This window comes from Schistocerca nitens, chromosome 3 (genome assembly GCF_023898315.1).
Source record: "Schistocerca nitens isolate TAMUIC-IGC-003100 chromosome 3, iqSchNite1.1, whole genome shotgun sequence".
NCBI classification, from domain to species: Eukaryota; Metazoa; Arthropoda; class Insecta; order Orthoptera; family Acrididae; genus Schistocerca; species Schistocerca nitens.
In genome coordinates, this window is record NC_064616.1 from 374,072,963 (window position 1) to 374,089,155 (window position 16,193).

A 16,193-nucleotide genomic window follows, 5' to 3' on the forward strand; every position below is an offset into this window, starting at 1 on the left:
TTTTTTTGTGTTTTACTCATTTCCGCTGAGTTAAAAAATGAGACTATTCGACCTGTTAAGAGATGCTCTACCGTCGTATGAAACCATTTTTAATTACAGTCTGTGTCGGGGAAGCAAGTTAAAAACAATAAAAAAAGGTACAGAACTTGCAACCAAATATCGATTCGACCATTGGATCATGACAGCTAAAGCGATTACTACGAAGTTAATTATTATTACTGGTCCGTTGCAACTACCTGCAAGACTGGGCTCAGCGAGAATGCTTATCTACATATTAATGATACACTGCCCGTCAGCGATTATGGATATTGGAGACGATGCACACAATGTTATATTTGGTTCTATATGCCAAGGTGTTTGACACAAAAAGGCGATCAGGGACGTAGAGTTTGTCAGTAAAAGAAACTACCATAAATCGGTTATACATCCTGCCTGTAAATACTATTTTAGCGGTGGTGGACAGATTAATTTGCAAAGTGGTGATATTACTAGGAATTATTGTGTATTGTAAACGTTATAAGTAAAAACAAGCCTTAAGGGAAAACTAAACGGTTAATGACAAGTTTTTTTTCCGTAGTCATCATCCGTAGCAAGCCCATAAGTATTAGTTATGTGAAACACAAACGTCTTTTCTTGCTACAATGTATTTTACTTGTTCCAGACACATTTCGCTTTTTACAGTAAGACTGGAATGTAGAATAGTACAGTTTTGTTCTATATTTGAAATTTGTAGATTATAAAACAGTTCATTTCCTAATTTTATCGTGAATAAATGATTACTTACAGTTAATCGAGTGTCTGGCTTCCATCTGCGTTTCCTCTCATCTCGTCACAAACTACAGGTCGAACTATAGCTTCACTTCTGAGACATAGCACATTTCCACGATATGAATTTTTTTCTTCACAGTTTTCATGTACTTTGCGCTTATTATGTGGAGCACTATTACTCGTCTATCACTAGTGCAGATGTTTCACAGAAAGCTGTGATTTAAAGTAGTAACCACCGTGCTCAGGTAATGTGTTTTCCTACTCGGTTTCTTTATGTACATGCTGCCATCCTAACGAATTATATGCTGGAAACTAACGTCTGTTCATTTCTGTTTTCTTTATATCTCTGTCTCTGTGTCTCTCTCCCTCTCTTTCACTGTGTGTATCTGTGTGTCTAATCAATGAGAGTTGTAGAAAGCTGAATGGAAATGTAATAGCTGTCAGACTGGTTTAAAGCTTTGGTATTCAGCTAATTTGAGTTTTGTTTTAAATATTTCGTGGAGGGGGTTCATATAAGAGTGCGGACAGAGGGGTTCGGTGGTATTGTTGTGATAATAATCGTCTGTTGGCGTGTTATTCTCCTATTCTCTCAACTTTTGCAAATAATTGTTCCTGATTTTGATTGTTACTTAAGACCATTTGAAATGATTACCAGAATTGTTTTTGTGCTTTTCTAAAGATGCTGGATAATTCATATTAGGCTGGCGATTATTCCCCCACAGTACTCTGGTTTCTGTCTCATTGTGTCATTAAGTTTATGTTAAAGACCCTCTATTGATTTCTTTCATAGGAGATTTTCGTGTGTTTGGAGAGTGGCCAAATGTATTTCACATTTACTGCTCATAAAAATGGTTGTGTTATATTTTTAAGTATTTTCCCCTTTATCACAAGAATTTATCTAATGACTTTATGTTCTTTAAAGTTTGTTTTCTGAACTTTTTTATCCAAACCCATAATCACCATCACCACCATGTGCTGGGATAGGTGAAACTTACCCACATTTTACACATATTTATACATAAGTATTAAGTATTGCTGTTTTATTTTGTGAGATGGTGTTATTATACCATTGTATTATTTTGAAAACACTCGCCCCAAATTTAAAACGTCTGATGTCACTTCAGATTTACATTACTCATCATAGTAATGTAGTACATAAAAGACGTTACACATTGAAAACACAAGACATATAACACTGTATGTTAGAGGTTATTCTTGGTATGAAGTTCTATGCCGTTACTTGAGTAGATCAGAACTGAAACCGTAGCTAACCTATTTTTCTAAGAAATCTTTACGTATCGCCAGAAAACTTTCAATACTATCAATTGTCTGTAGACCTAATACTTTTATTTTAAAAGTACTCGTCGCAGAAGTACAAGTTTCATTAATTGCATCCTTATGTAATCACTATCTGGGCTATTCGACATAGAGATGCATAACAAGAACCAGAGGCATTAAGTGTAAACGCACAGAACATAGAAAACATTATTGTATGGGCGCTATACTCAGGTGAGGAAAAAGGAACCATACTGAAATCTGACTCAACATCCTGTGGTACTAAAATATCCAAACTATTTCTTCAATTTGTCATGAGTATTGCCCTTATAAGAGGTGTTACCAGTTCTCAACTCAAGCAAGTAGCAGTATTGTGGTGCATGGTGGAATCACTTGGATTGCACTGAAGGAAACCAAGAAACTGGTCAGATATGTGTTGCAAGGAATTGCAAGATGAGATAAATCATGACCTGTCATTCCTTTATTTCTTTATGCCACATCCCAGTTTTTCCACTATTAAACATGAACAATAACTTAACTTCATGGGAAGTTATATACCAATGAGGACCATTTGTGATGTATACACCACAAAAATGAAATCTTTCACGGTGTAATAGAGTTTACTGTTTTGGGAACATTAACGAAACATGAAATTTGTGACCCTGCCTGAATCTGAATCCAGTTACCACACCAGCCTTTGTAGAGTAGCTCTCTTGCCAGTTGAGCCAGTCATTAAATGGTTCAAATGGCTCTGAGCACTATGGGACTCAACTGATGAGGTCATTAGTCCCCTAGAACTTAGAACTAGTTAAACCTAACTAACCTAAGGACATCACAAACATCCATGCCCGAGGCAGGATTCGAAGCTGCGACCGTAGCGGTCTTGCGGTTCCAGACTGCAGCGCCTTTAACCGAACGGCCACTTCGGCCGGCGAGCCAGTCATAAAACTTCGATAATTTATCACCTCTTTCCATATCTTCCCAAATAAAGCAGTTGGTCTCTGTAACACCTTCCAGGAAGAGCATTATTAATTGAGATGACAGAGTGAAGAATTCTTGCTGACAGCCTTGGCGATTGTTGTCCTATCAAATTTAGAAAGATATGGAGGAAGGTGGTGGAGATAAAATTGTGACCCACTTTTGAGATTTGCTTCGATGTCTCAATTTGTTTTCATCTTCGGTATGTTTACATTACATAAAATATTTAGGATGACTAGATTTTCTTGACACCATTTCAGATTTTCAGCACAGTGAATAACCCATCTTTATGTAAAACAGGCAGTGGAATAATGAAGATGCAGATTCTCTAATGGTATAACTTTATTAAATCATTAAATTTGAATAAGTTATTAACACAACAGAGTGAACACCAAGTTACATGTAGCCTTGGACTCAACATCTGATGTTTCAAAAATATAACATTATCTTTGGAAATGCAGTAATGTCAACAGTGAATCAATAAAAAAGTCCAATAGTTCCAAATTAATTCCTTTCACTTTGCAAACTGCTGACTCAGTCATAGATGGTTGAACTCTCTCGCTGTTCGTACAAATGATATATCAAATTATACCTGAATTCGCTAGCTGTGCTACACTACATGCCCGGTTTCAATTGTTTATTTGGATAGTAAACCATATTAAAATTTAAAATTTGTAGAGTTTAGAACATTGTGAACTAATTCCATACATATAGTGCCAATAGTACACTTAAAATGCAGTATGATACTTACATAGTATCTTGTATAAAATAACTCAGAGATTACCGAGTGACCCTGACAATATACAATCCATCACTTAACAGCAGATAAATTAGCACAAAATGCAATGTCATAAATAAAAAGTATTACAGAAATAAATTAAAACTGGACACACAAATATATATAATTACGTTGTGCACTTAAGGAGAAATCCTTCGTCAGCCATGATGGTAGTCAATGAGCAGTGTTAAACTACTGTAAATGACCGAAATAAATCTCTAAGGGCTGAGAGTATATATTTATTTTCTCCTTCAGCAATTTTGATGTTAGTTTCCGATCATCATAGGTCACAAGAACAAACAATAAATAACAGTAAGGATATGGAAAACATTAAAGATTCTATCAGCATTATCAGACTGGGGCATTCTTATATTTACATCAATAGTCAAGCCTTAGAAGAAAACTTCTGCAGTTATATGAAAATACCAGCTATGTCCTCAATTATTTGCTGCATGTATTTGAGTTAACCAGCAGTTCATGGTAGTAAGTCAGTTGAGCGCCTTTAAAGGTGAAGTATTTGGGTACAAGTATAATTATGGAAAGAATTTCAGGCAGCAAAACCATCAACAGTAGCTGCCTGATACCAGTCAAGGGCCTGCAGTCTCTTACCAATGCTACGTGTGTGATAATTTTTCTCTACAAAAATAATATGTATTGCCACCAACGAAATATTCATGGTTTGTGGGAACAGGCTTTGATCTTTAACTGTATGTCATACACAACATAAAGTAGTTATAAATGATATTTCGCATGAAATCCACGTGAATTCGGAATATCTCCAATTCTTAAGTGAAAATGAGTTTTTACTGTAGAAAGAAAAAACTGAAAGTACAACACATTCAAAGTTCGTTAAAATGCATGGCTCTACTAGGACTACACATTAAGACGGTTGCCATTGGTCAGGTGACTTTATCTCGAAAAGTAAAGGCACACGACATCTTAAATTGACTGGCAGCAACGAAATGAATGTATAGTGCCCTGCAGGGATAACAGTAAGTGTACGCGAAGGTGGAACATACCAAGTACATTTTGTGTCAATCCACAATGGTCATAGCCGGCCGCGGTGGTCTCGCGGTTCTAGGCGTGCAGTCCGGAACCGTGCGACTGCTACGGTCGCAGGTTCGAATCCTTCCTCGGGTATGGGTGTGTATGATGTCCTTAGGTTAGTTAGGTTTAAGTAGTTCTAAGTTCTAGGGGACTTATGACCACAGCAGTTGAGTCCCATAGTGCTCAGAGCCATTTGAACCATTTGAACCACAATGGTCATAAACAAGAGCTAAGCCACCTATCACTGAATTGAAAAGAACAGGAAACTTCAGTCATGTATATTACAGTAGGACTTTCATTTGATAAAGCTGTACACAACGTACAAGCAAATTTGCAGGATTCATAATATAAGAGTATCAAAAATTGTTCAAATGGCTCTAAGCACTATGGGACATAATATCTGAGGTTATTAGTCCCCTTGACTTAGAACTACTTAAACCTAACTAACCTAGGGACATCACACACATCCATGCCCGAGGCAGAATTCGAACCTGCGAACGTAGCAGCAGCGCGGTTCCGGACTGAAGAACCAAGAACCCCTCGGCCACAGCGGCTGGCAGGAGAGTATCCATTCGACAACTCAGCAGGACTTATGTAACATTGCAACCAGACTTGTCCTCCAAGTCAGTCAGGCATCAAGATGATACAATTAGTGTCGATGCTTGGGTTAAAGAAATTATTGAAAGTGAGAATGAGTGTGACGTTTTCAAAACGACAACAACCACCATGAGAACATCAAGAACTGAGGAGTGAAGCTTTCTTATTATTGATAGTGAAAAATGCACAATGTGAAATGTTAACAAGTATTCAAGGAATCCATGGGCTTAAAGAGTATGGCTTTGAAGTTAACATTGTATTAGTAATTAATAACCTCAGGTAAGTGTTTCCATGTGCTTTCCTGACTTTTTCAGGAAGTATATGAAATCGCAGGTTGCACCGATTTGCCTCAATGTATTCATGTCTAATTTGTCATAGTCTTACAACGTTCCGTAGAAGAGGACAACAGATGCTCTTATGACGAGATTCTATTATACCTGCCATGTGGTTAGAGCATGGAAAACTAATACAAGAGGAAAACTGCAGATGTGAATAAAGAAATGAGGCCTACCAGCTTATTAAATCAGTGTTAATCTTGAGATACGTAAATATGTTTCAGGAATCACTACAAAAATCACTGCAAAAGCTCTTTACTGACGATGACCCATCAGACTTTGCTTCATACTTCAACACACACTATGAGAGAAACATTAAGTGTTGGGCCTACTGTCATAGAATGTACGCTGATCTCAACGCCAACTTGCTTGTGAACAGCATACATTGAACGGTTAAGGAGATAGATGGTAATGTAAGGCGCAGAAAATCACTAGACAAAGGCATATCTACACTGATGTCACTAGTTACAGCTAATATGTTTGACAGGGTTGTAGTGAATGTAAAAGGGGAGGTTACAAGCAGAGTTCAGGACATTCGTCATAAGCACAAAACTAGTTTGTTGATAGACAAGGACCTAATTGCTAAGATAGATGGGGGCTGGGAAGTACAATCCATAACCTCTTCGGAGTTGTTTGTTATTAAAGAAACAGGGTCAGCTGTGAGTGAAAATTAAAATGTACTGATTGCAATGTGTGCATACATAGGTACACCATGAATTACAGTATTAAATTCCGTATGTGTAAGAATACTCACACTGTTTGCGAAGATGTTAGTGTGGGTGAAAATCCCCTGGGAACTCCAGAAGTATCAAATTTATTGCCTACCGATTGTTGAAGCAGACATATAACAAATAAGAGGGAAGCAATTCTAGCTGAAGAAAGCAGGAAATCTATTTATATGGGACTGTATTCATCGTTAGATGATAAACAGAAGCTTTTTCAGTATTTCCCAATCTTGTGAGTGGAACGACAGAGTGGAGGCTAGATAGCCAAAAAAACTGTTATCTTTTATGACAAACGTAGGGTCTGTTCGAATTCGGAAAAGTTTCTTCAGAGAAACAGATGAGAGCCAGAAAAGAAAACTAATTACACATAGTAGGCTGTTTTCTATGAAGAGGAAAACAGCAAGTAACATTTCTCTGGCTGTATCTGATGCTGTAGAAATCCAGTTCTTCATGGCTAGACCTGCTAATAAAATTCACATCGGATTAGATTAGATGTTACATTAGATTAATACTTGTTCCACAGATCATAAATACGACATTTCGTAATGATATGGAATGCATCAGCTTCACAAAACATTTTTTTACATGACTTTTGTGTTGTTATCGATGAAAATAGAGGAATTATATAAAAGCACTGTAATGAGGTTCATTACTACAGGAATTATTGTTATACACTTGGTGTGTTACTTTGGTGACATGTCAAGGCCGACAGCAGTTCAGTTACAAATTCCACATATAAATGATGCCTGAACCTACGAACTCTAGAGTCAACCAGACGAGTCTGCGTGGTCATCAGTCCTGGAAACAGATCGGACAGCTCCTCTGAAGTCTGCTCATGAGGCAGTTCTAACAGACAGACTGGAATGCAGTCCTGAACTCCAAATGGTGGTGACATCTCAGGTCCTTTACATCTGCTTTCAGAGCATCACACTCTCCACCACAAAGAAAGATTGAATTAGAATTGAAACATGTCCAATTGCAACCAAATAACGATGTGCTTAATGATTAATGTCGTACTGGGCTGAAAACCAGTATCAAAAATACTTATATTGTGCGCTATTAGCTGAAATACCATTATATACCTGACTTCTCATTCACTAGGCCTGATGAGGCTGAATAGATCCCAATCCTGAGTTCTGAAGTGATAGAATTTCAAGGGTCTTTCAATTTAGCTTACAGCATCCAGGTAGGGCTGAGTGGTTTCCGGCCTTGACCTTCCAAACTCCAATTGTTGGGGATATTAGCCCCTCTGCTCTTGAGGCCTATATAGGGTCCTGCCTCGACATCAGTGGCAAGCTCCAAATGTTTGATACTTCCATCACTCGCCCTCAGTCCAGACTGGAAGTAAACGTTTAATCAGAATTCATAAATACTACATTGTTACGAAATAACAACAATGTGCATAATGATTAATGTCATACTGGGTTGAGAACAAGTATCAGAAAATACTTATATTGTGTTATATTAACTAAAATACCTTTACATACCTACTTGCCGTTCACAAGGCCTGATGAGGCAGAATGGGTATCAATTCCGACCTCCGAAGTGATGGAATTCTGTGGACCTTACCAAACTCCTTACAGCAGCCAGGTAAGGCTGAGTGGATCCTGGTCCTGACCTGAATTCAAATGTTGGGGATATCAAGTCCTGCTCTTGGGGCAGCTTGAGGGGTCTGACTCGACATCAATGCTGAGCTCCAAATGGTTGGGACTTCCCTCATTGGCCCTTGAGATGGTGTAGTACGGACTGCATGTTAACACTGCCTTGAAGTTCTACTATTTGGAAAGAATATAATCACAACTACTATTCTGCTGACTCTACAACTACCACTTCAGAAAGCGTGTAGGCCTAACTGTCATTAAATTGGGAATTATGAATTACAGTATCTTCAAATAATAGACAAGCAGTCATTAGATGAAGCATTATTACTTTACAAATAGAACTACTTCTTTAAAACAAACTGTGTTACATATCTGATGTGCTGCTCGCTCAGCTTCAAGGAACAGAGTGTGTTCTTGTACTGAGCTGCTACTGTTGTAAACTGGTACTATTCCCAGTCTGCTGTTTAGGGGGCATAATCTCTACCGTAAGTAAATTTGAAATCAGAATGTAGCCACACTACACGGCTACAGGATAGCAATATTACAACTATAACCTAACCTGTTATTGATAACGAATATGAGCTCATCAGAGCACTGCCACAGACATGTGATATGATGGGTCCCATCAAGTGTTACTTGAGCTGTGCTGCACATTTAATACGGCATGACTAGGCTGCACAGCAACAATGGTGTTCACGTCCAGCCCTGTAAATAAAGTATATTATAATGCAGACACAGTAAAATAAAATATGAAGGTATCAAAGTAAGTATATAAATTCAGAATTTCATCATACTCCAATAAAGATATCTATTTACTTTATACACACTCGATGCACCATGTTGAACAGCTGGCTGCCATAACGTAGTACGTGGTTGCTACACCACTGTTGGTGTCAAGGCCGGCAAATAAATTTCATATTGCAATTGTGGCAAAATTGATAGGTACTGAAAGGTGGTATACAATGTACTGCAAGTAACTTTTAAATCAGAATCCAAGCACACTACATTGCTACTGAACAGCAACAGCCTAAATTTTACTTAATCTGACATGTTTAGTTGGTCTGAGGACATTAGAGTAGTGTCACATTCATTTGAAATGATGGATCCCATCAAGTTTTGCTTGTTCCGCTGTGCTGTACATTTGGCATGGCATGGCTATGATCCACAGGAACATCATGATTCACGTCGAACTCGGCAAGTAAATTTCATATTATAATTCAGGCAAAATTTATAGATACTGAACAGAAATTTGTATGTTAACCATGAATTACATTTTACTCTGTCAAGGTTCAAAACATAAATATATCTACTCAATAAGTTGAAAATTAATACATATCCTCAAACAGAAGTGATTATACTATTTCGTGGCTTGCTTAAGCATCTGGAACAGCCAGAGAAATGTTGTATTCTGTTTCCTTCTTGGTAGCAAACAGCCTCCTCTATGGTGTAAGTTTTCTTTTCTGGGTCCTGTCTGTTTCACTGAAGTAACAGTTTCGGGCTCGAACAGCTCCTACATTTGTCTTTACGGATACCACAGTTTTTTGGCTAACTGCAGTTCACGCTCTGTTATTCCACTGCCAATGTTGGAAAACACTGAAATTTTGTTATGTTTCCCTTCTAACAATTATTTCGGTCTTTCGGAAACAGATTTTCTGCTTAATTCGGCTGATGTTGCTTCTCTCTCTCTGTTAGCTTCGACATCAATACCCAATCCTTCTGGATTTTCCAGGAGATTTTCATCCACACTGTCATCTCGACAAACAAGGTGAATGTGCTTACACATATTGAATCTAGTACTGTAATCCACACAGCACAATAATACCTATGTATGCACACACTGCAATCAGTACATTTTAAATTTCACTCGCAGTTGACTGTGTTAACTTTAACAATGTACAACTCTGAACACGTTGTGAATGGTAGTTCCCAGCTACCATCTACCTTAGTGATGGGGTCCTTGTCCATAAACAAACTAGTTTTGTGCTTATGACGAGTGTCCGGAACTTTGCTTTTACCCTCCCATTGTATATTCGCTATAAGCCAGTCAAAACATTTTGGCTATAACTAGTGACATCAATGTAGATGTGCCTTTGTCCAGTCGTTTTATCTGCTTTGCGTTACCATGTATCTCCTTTAACATCTTAAGCATACTCTCCACATGCATGTTGGTGTTGAGACCATCATACATTCTAAGATAATAAGCCCAAGACTCCACATTTTCCTTATAGTGTGTATTGAAGTATGAAGCAAATTCTGATATTCCAGGGCACTACTGAACTTCTGCACTGCTTTTTGCAGCGATTCATGAAACCTACTTACATTTCTCAAAATTGACACTAATCTAAGCAGGTACACCTCATACACCTCATTTCTTTTACTCAGATGTGCAATTTTCCTGTTGATCTTAGTTTCCCACGCTCTGTCCATATGCCTGCTACAATAGAGTCTCATCTTAGGAGCTCACATTATCCTGTTCCGTGCAATAGTGGACGACTCTGCCAAATCAGACATGAATAAATTGGGGCAAGTTGATCCAACCTGTGATTTTACATACTGTAGAAGTAAACTTAAAAGATCAGCCTTCTTCCTAATAGGAATGAGAAAAGCACATGCAAACTCTTACCTAAAGTCATCCAGTACTAACAGTGTAGTTACTTCAAAATCATACCCACTAACCCATCGGTTCCATCAATACAGATACAGCCTTGCCCATATTTTAATAACACTTCGTGTTATACACTGTTCATTATCACTAATACGAAATGTTCACTCCTCAGTTTTTAATGTTAACTAGCCCAGTCCTCCGGGTTTTAGAACAACACACACAAGGATTCTCACTTTCGTTCATTTCTTTTACCCAAGCATCTTCACCCATTGAATCATTTTGCTGTTTGACCGACTTGGAGGAGCCGGCCGAAGTGGCCGTGCGGTTCTAAGCGCTGCAGTTTGGAACCGCGAGACCGCTACGGTCGCAGGTTCGAATCCTGCCTCGGGCATGGATGTGTGTAATGTCCTTAGGTTAGTTAGGTTTAACTAGTTCTAAGTTCTAGGGGACTAATGACCTCAGAAGTTGAGTCCCATAGTGCTCAGAGCCATTTTTCGACTTGGAGGAGAGGTTATAACTTGCTGTAATGTTATGTAAGTCTCTCCTAGTTTGAATCCTTCAAACTTGCTCGTACGTTATCCAAAACTTCGCCGTACGGATGTCCAGTTGTATTATCTGTTAATGAGGTTTCTCGGTCTTTTTGGCTCTGTGGGAGGTGGTTTGAATCTTGCTTGTAACTGACGTGGGTCGACATAAAATGTAATTGGTGTGTTCCTCCTTGGCGTACAATTTCTCTAATCTCTGTAGGGCACATTCCATTCCTTTTGTTGCTGCCTGTCAATTTAAGATGTCTTGTGCCTTTACCTTTAGAGACAAAGTTACTGACCAATGGCAACCGTCTCAATTTATAGATCCAGTAGACCCATGTATTTTAATAAACTTTGAGTGTGTCCTACGTTCTTTGCCTTCTTTCCATTGCAAAAACTCTGCTTTAGCTGAGAATTGCAGATATTTCGAATTCACGTGAATTTCATTAGCAATTTGTAAATGATCTATCCAACCCGGTTTCGAACTACTGTAAGATGGGCACAACGTACAGTTAACGAACAACACCCCTTCCTACAAACCATTAATATTTCGTTGGTGGCGGTAGAAATTATTTTTGAGAGAAAGAGTCTTGTCACATACTTAGCACTGATAAGAAGCTGCAAGTGCTTGAGTGGTAACAAGCCGTCGCTGTTTATAGTTTTTGCAAACATGCTAAGATTCTTCCCGCAATTACACTCCTGCCACACACTTCGCACTTAAAGGTACTCATTTTCGCAATACACAAACGCTGCGTTGTAAGCACAATGAGTCAAAAACAAACTATGCACAAAACGAAGTTACCAATTGCACTCCTTCACACTCAGAAAGCAACCACTTCGAATAAAGAAACAACTACGAACAACCCCATGTGGTCTCCAAAGCGCAAGTTCAGCTACTATTTGCCCTCTCTAATCGTGAGCGAGCTATAGGGGGTGGAGTGAGTCATGTAGAAGGAACGGAGCGGTCAAACCTTGATGGGGTGAGGCGCGCAGGTGGAAGAGTAGGTGCAGTCATCTCCGGCGGGTAGCGAGTGACTGTTTCAGACGAGTTTAATAATTCTTGACTGTGTGTTTAAATGCATGCAAGTTCTCGATACCACACGACAAAATTAAGACATTCAATGTGTACCTTTTAAATTTAGTATTGATTTTCCGGGGTTCTTGCACGCAGTGGAGCTTTCACTAAGTGGGGCAGACAAGCCGTCTCGAGGCCCACGTCACGAAGGTAGGCCTGACCTCAGTCGGTCGCTCGCACGCTCGCTCATCTCAGCATCTCAGCAGACAAACTGCGTTTCTAAACCTGTTAACTCGCTGCTGGGCGTGTATGTACTAACGAGAATTGCATCTTCTACTGGATTCTGATATTAGGAAGTCTTACTCATAAACAGCACTGCAACAAAACTTAATTTAAGATTAATACTCGATATAAGAGGAATAACGGATTGTTTATAGCATTCAGTCGCTTCTGCTTAACAGTCCTCATTTCACACATGAAGTGGAAAAACTGATGATCATTTTGGCATGATTTTAATTTTATTGTACCCCAGCAAAGTGTTTGGACTTCCGATCATTGTCGGACTAATAACCGTAAGACTTCATAATAGCGTATTCCAGTAGAAGATGCAATTCTCGTTAGTACGTACACGCCCAGCTACGAGTTAACAGGTATAGAAACGTAGTTTGTCTGCTGAGTTGAGCGAGCGAGCACAGGCCTACCTTTGTGGCGCATGCGCCACGGCCTCTCTTGTGCCTTTACCTTTGGAGACAAAGTTACTGACCAATGGCAACCGTCTCAATTTATAGATCCAGTAGACCCATGTTTTTTAATAAACTTTGAGTGTGTCCTACGTTCTTTGCCTTCTTTCCATTGAAAACCTCGTTGGGCCCAGAGGTTCTGTACCTGTCGTCACGTTGAGCGCATTCTGTGATAGGCGGAGTGGATCTGTACCTCGGCACGCAGCACCGCTCCCCGACAGCAGCACAATGACAGATAACTGTTCTATAGACCAAGATAAGTTTAAAAATATAAATTCTTGTCCTGTTGAGAATAGCCTTTCTGATCATGGTGCTAAGCTAGTTACAGTATATGGCATTATCTTCATTCAGTAATTCAAAACTACCCTCCAAAGTGGTGCGTTCAATTAATGACTCAACAATTAGACATTTCAGGGAAAATCTTCAGCAGTTACACTGGGATGAGGTGTACAAGGAACTCGATGCTAATTTAAAATATAACTTATTTAATGATACACTTGTAAGAGAATTTGAAAACTGTTTCCCTAAGAAAGTAGTTAAATCTAATTATAAGAAACCATGCAAAAAACCTTGGCTTACTAAAGGAATAAAAATATCTTGTAACCACAAAAGGGAACTGTATCTAACAACAAGAAAGAGTAATGATCCAGAAACAGCCAAATATAATAAAAACTGCTGTGCTACATTAAGAAAGGTTATTAAAACGTGCAGAAGCATGTGCATCATGTCTGAGATTAATACCTCTGAAACAAAATCAAAACAATTTGGAATATTAATACAAGGGAGACAGGGCAACCAAGAGTGCAGGATGACGGCATTATCATCAAAGCGAATGGAAACTTGACAAACAACAAGCCGGAAGTCGAAAACATTTGGAATAATCATTTTTTAAATGTTGTAGAGAAAATACGATCTAAATGTTCATTAGAAGAAGCAAGGCAGTAATGGAAGAGGCCTTACCCACACAATTTGATACAATTGAAATTCCACTCACCTCTCCTTCTGAAATTAGGAAGATAATAAACTTTCTCAAGAATAAAAGCTCACATGTAATTGATGGCATTTCCAGCAGGATACTAAAAGCTTGTTCCCAAGAGATAAGTGGGATTCTTAGCCACATATGTAATAGGTCTATGAAGCAGAGTATTTTACCAGATAATCTGAAGTATGCCATTGTTAAACCGGTGCAAAGAGAAGGGGATACCTCTGATGCCAACAACTACCGCCCAATCTCTCTTCTTACTGCCTTATCCAAAATTCTTGAAAAAGTTATGTATTGTTCAGTAGGTTCACACCTTTGTAAAAATAAAGTTTTAACAAAATGTCAGTTTGGTTTCCAGAAAGGTTTTTCATCGGAAAGTACTATATATACTTTCACTAATGGAATATTAAGTGCTCTGAGTAACCGAAAGTCACCTGTTGGGATTTTTTGTGATCTCTCAAAGGCTTTTGATTGTGTAAATTATGGAATACTTCTAGATAAGCTCAAGTACTGTGGTATCAATAGGACAGCACTCAAATGGTTTAAATCATACCTAACTGGAAGAACGCAGAAAGTTGAAATAAGCAGTTCACATAATATGAAAAAACTGGTGATTTCTCAAACTGGGGAACAATCAAGAATGGGGTGCCACAAGGTTCGGTCTTGGGTCCTCTGTTGTTCTTAATATATATTAATGACTTGCCATTCTGTATTCACGAAGATGCAAAGCTGGTACTTTTTGCCAATGATACAAGTATAGCTATCACACCCGACATACAAGAATTAACTGATGAAATTGTAAACGATGTTTCTCAGAAAATCATTAAGTGGTTCTCTGCAAATGGGCTCTCATTAAACTTTGAAAAAAACACAGTATATACAGTTCCACGCAGTAAATGCAATGACACCAGTAATAAATATAGACTTCAATCAGAAATCGGTACCTAAGGTAGAATATTCCAAATTTCTAGGTGTATCCATTGATTAGGGGCTGAACTGGAAAAAAACACATTGAAGATATGCTGAAACGTTTGAGTTCAGCTACTTATGATATTAGGGTCATTGCAAATTTTGGTGATATATAGCTCAGTAAATTAGCTTACCACGCCTATTTTCATTCTCTGCTTTCGTATGGCATCATATTCTGGGGTAACTCATCATTGAGTAAAGGAGTGTTCATTGCACAAAAGCGTGAAAACAGAATAATTGCTGGAGCTCATCCAAGATCATCCTGTAGACACTTATTTAAAGAGCTAGGGATCGTCCCTGTAGCCTCACAGTATACATATTCACTATGTATTAATAATCCGAACGAATTCAAAAGTAATAGCAGTGTACATGACTACAACACTAGGAGAAAGTATGATCTTCACTACTCAAGGTTAAATATAACTTTGGCTCAGAAAGGCGTAAATTATGCTGCCATAAAATTCCTTGGTCAAAAGTCTGACAGACAGCCATATAGCATTTAAAAGGAAATTAAAAGAATTTCTGAATGGCAACTCCTTCTACTCATTAGATGAATTTTTGGATATAGTAAGTGGGTAATTTCCCCACCCCCCACCCAAAATAATAATATATATATATTAAGTCTCATGTAATATTTTGTCTAATGTAAAATCTTGTGTAGACACCTTTTATTAACCTGATACGTTCCACATCATTACGAAGTGTCGTAATCGTGATCTATGGAACAAGTACTAATCTAAACTAATATAATCTAATCTGTAACGTGACACAATTTTTATGCAGGAAATAATGAACATCTTTGAGTTAGAAGGAAAAATGTTTTTGTACTTTTAAGTTGCAGGTACATAATATTTAAATCATATCTGGTACTATCTTCTATAATTACGTTGTGACTTGTCGGAAAGAAGAGAGGCAGGAGATATACAGCAACAATTAACTGTTTCCATTTTAATACTGTCCTGTGATTGACTGGACGTAAGAAGGGGGAGGGCCATTACTTGGTGTGCATGTTGGAAATACTGTAATTTGATACAATTACCACGCAACATTTTATTACCATGCTTCGACTGGTTGGGGTTATAAATTTTCCATTAACCAAGTACAGCTGTTTCCACAATTTTCAATTTTTTAACATTTTAATGTTGCGCTATGATTGGGTCATGACAGGAGGAGGTGGAGAAGGTTTTTAATTTCCCTTTAACACAATTGGGCTATTTTCTAATACTACGCTCTCATTGCTCAGAAGGGTGA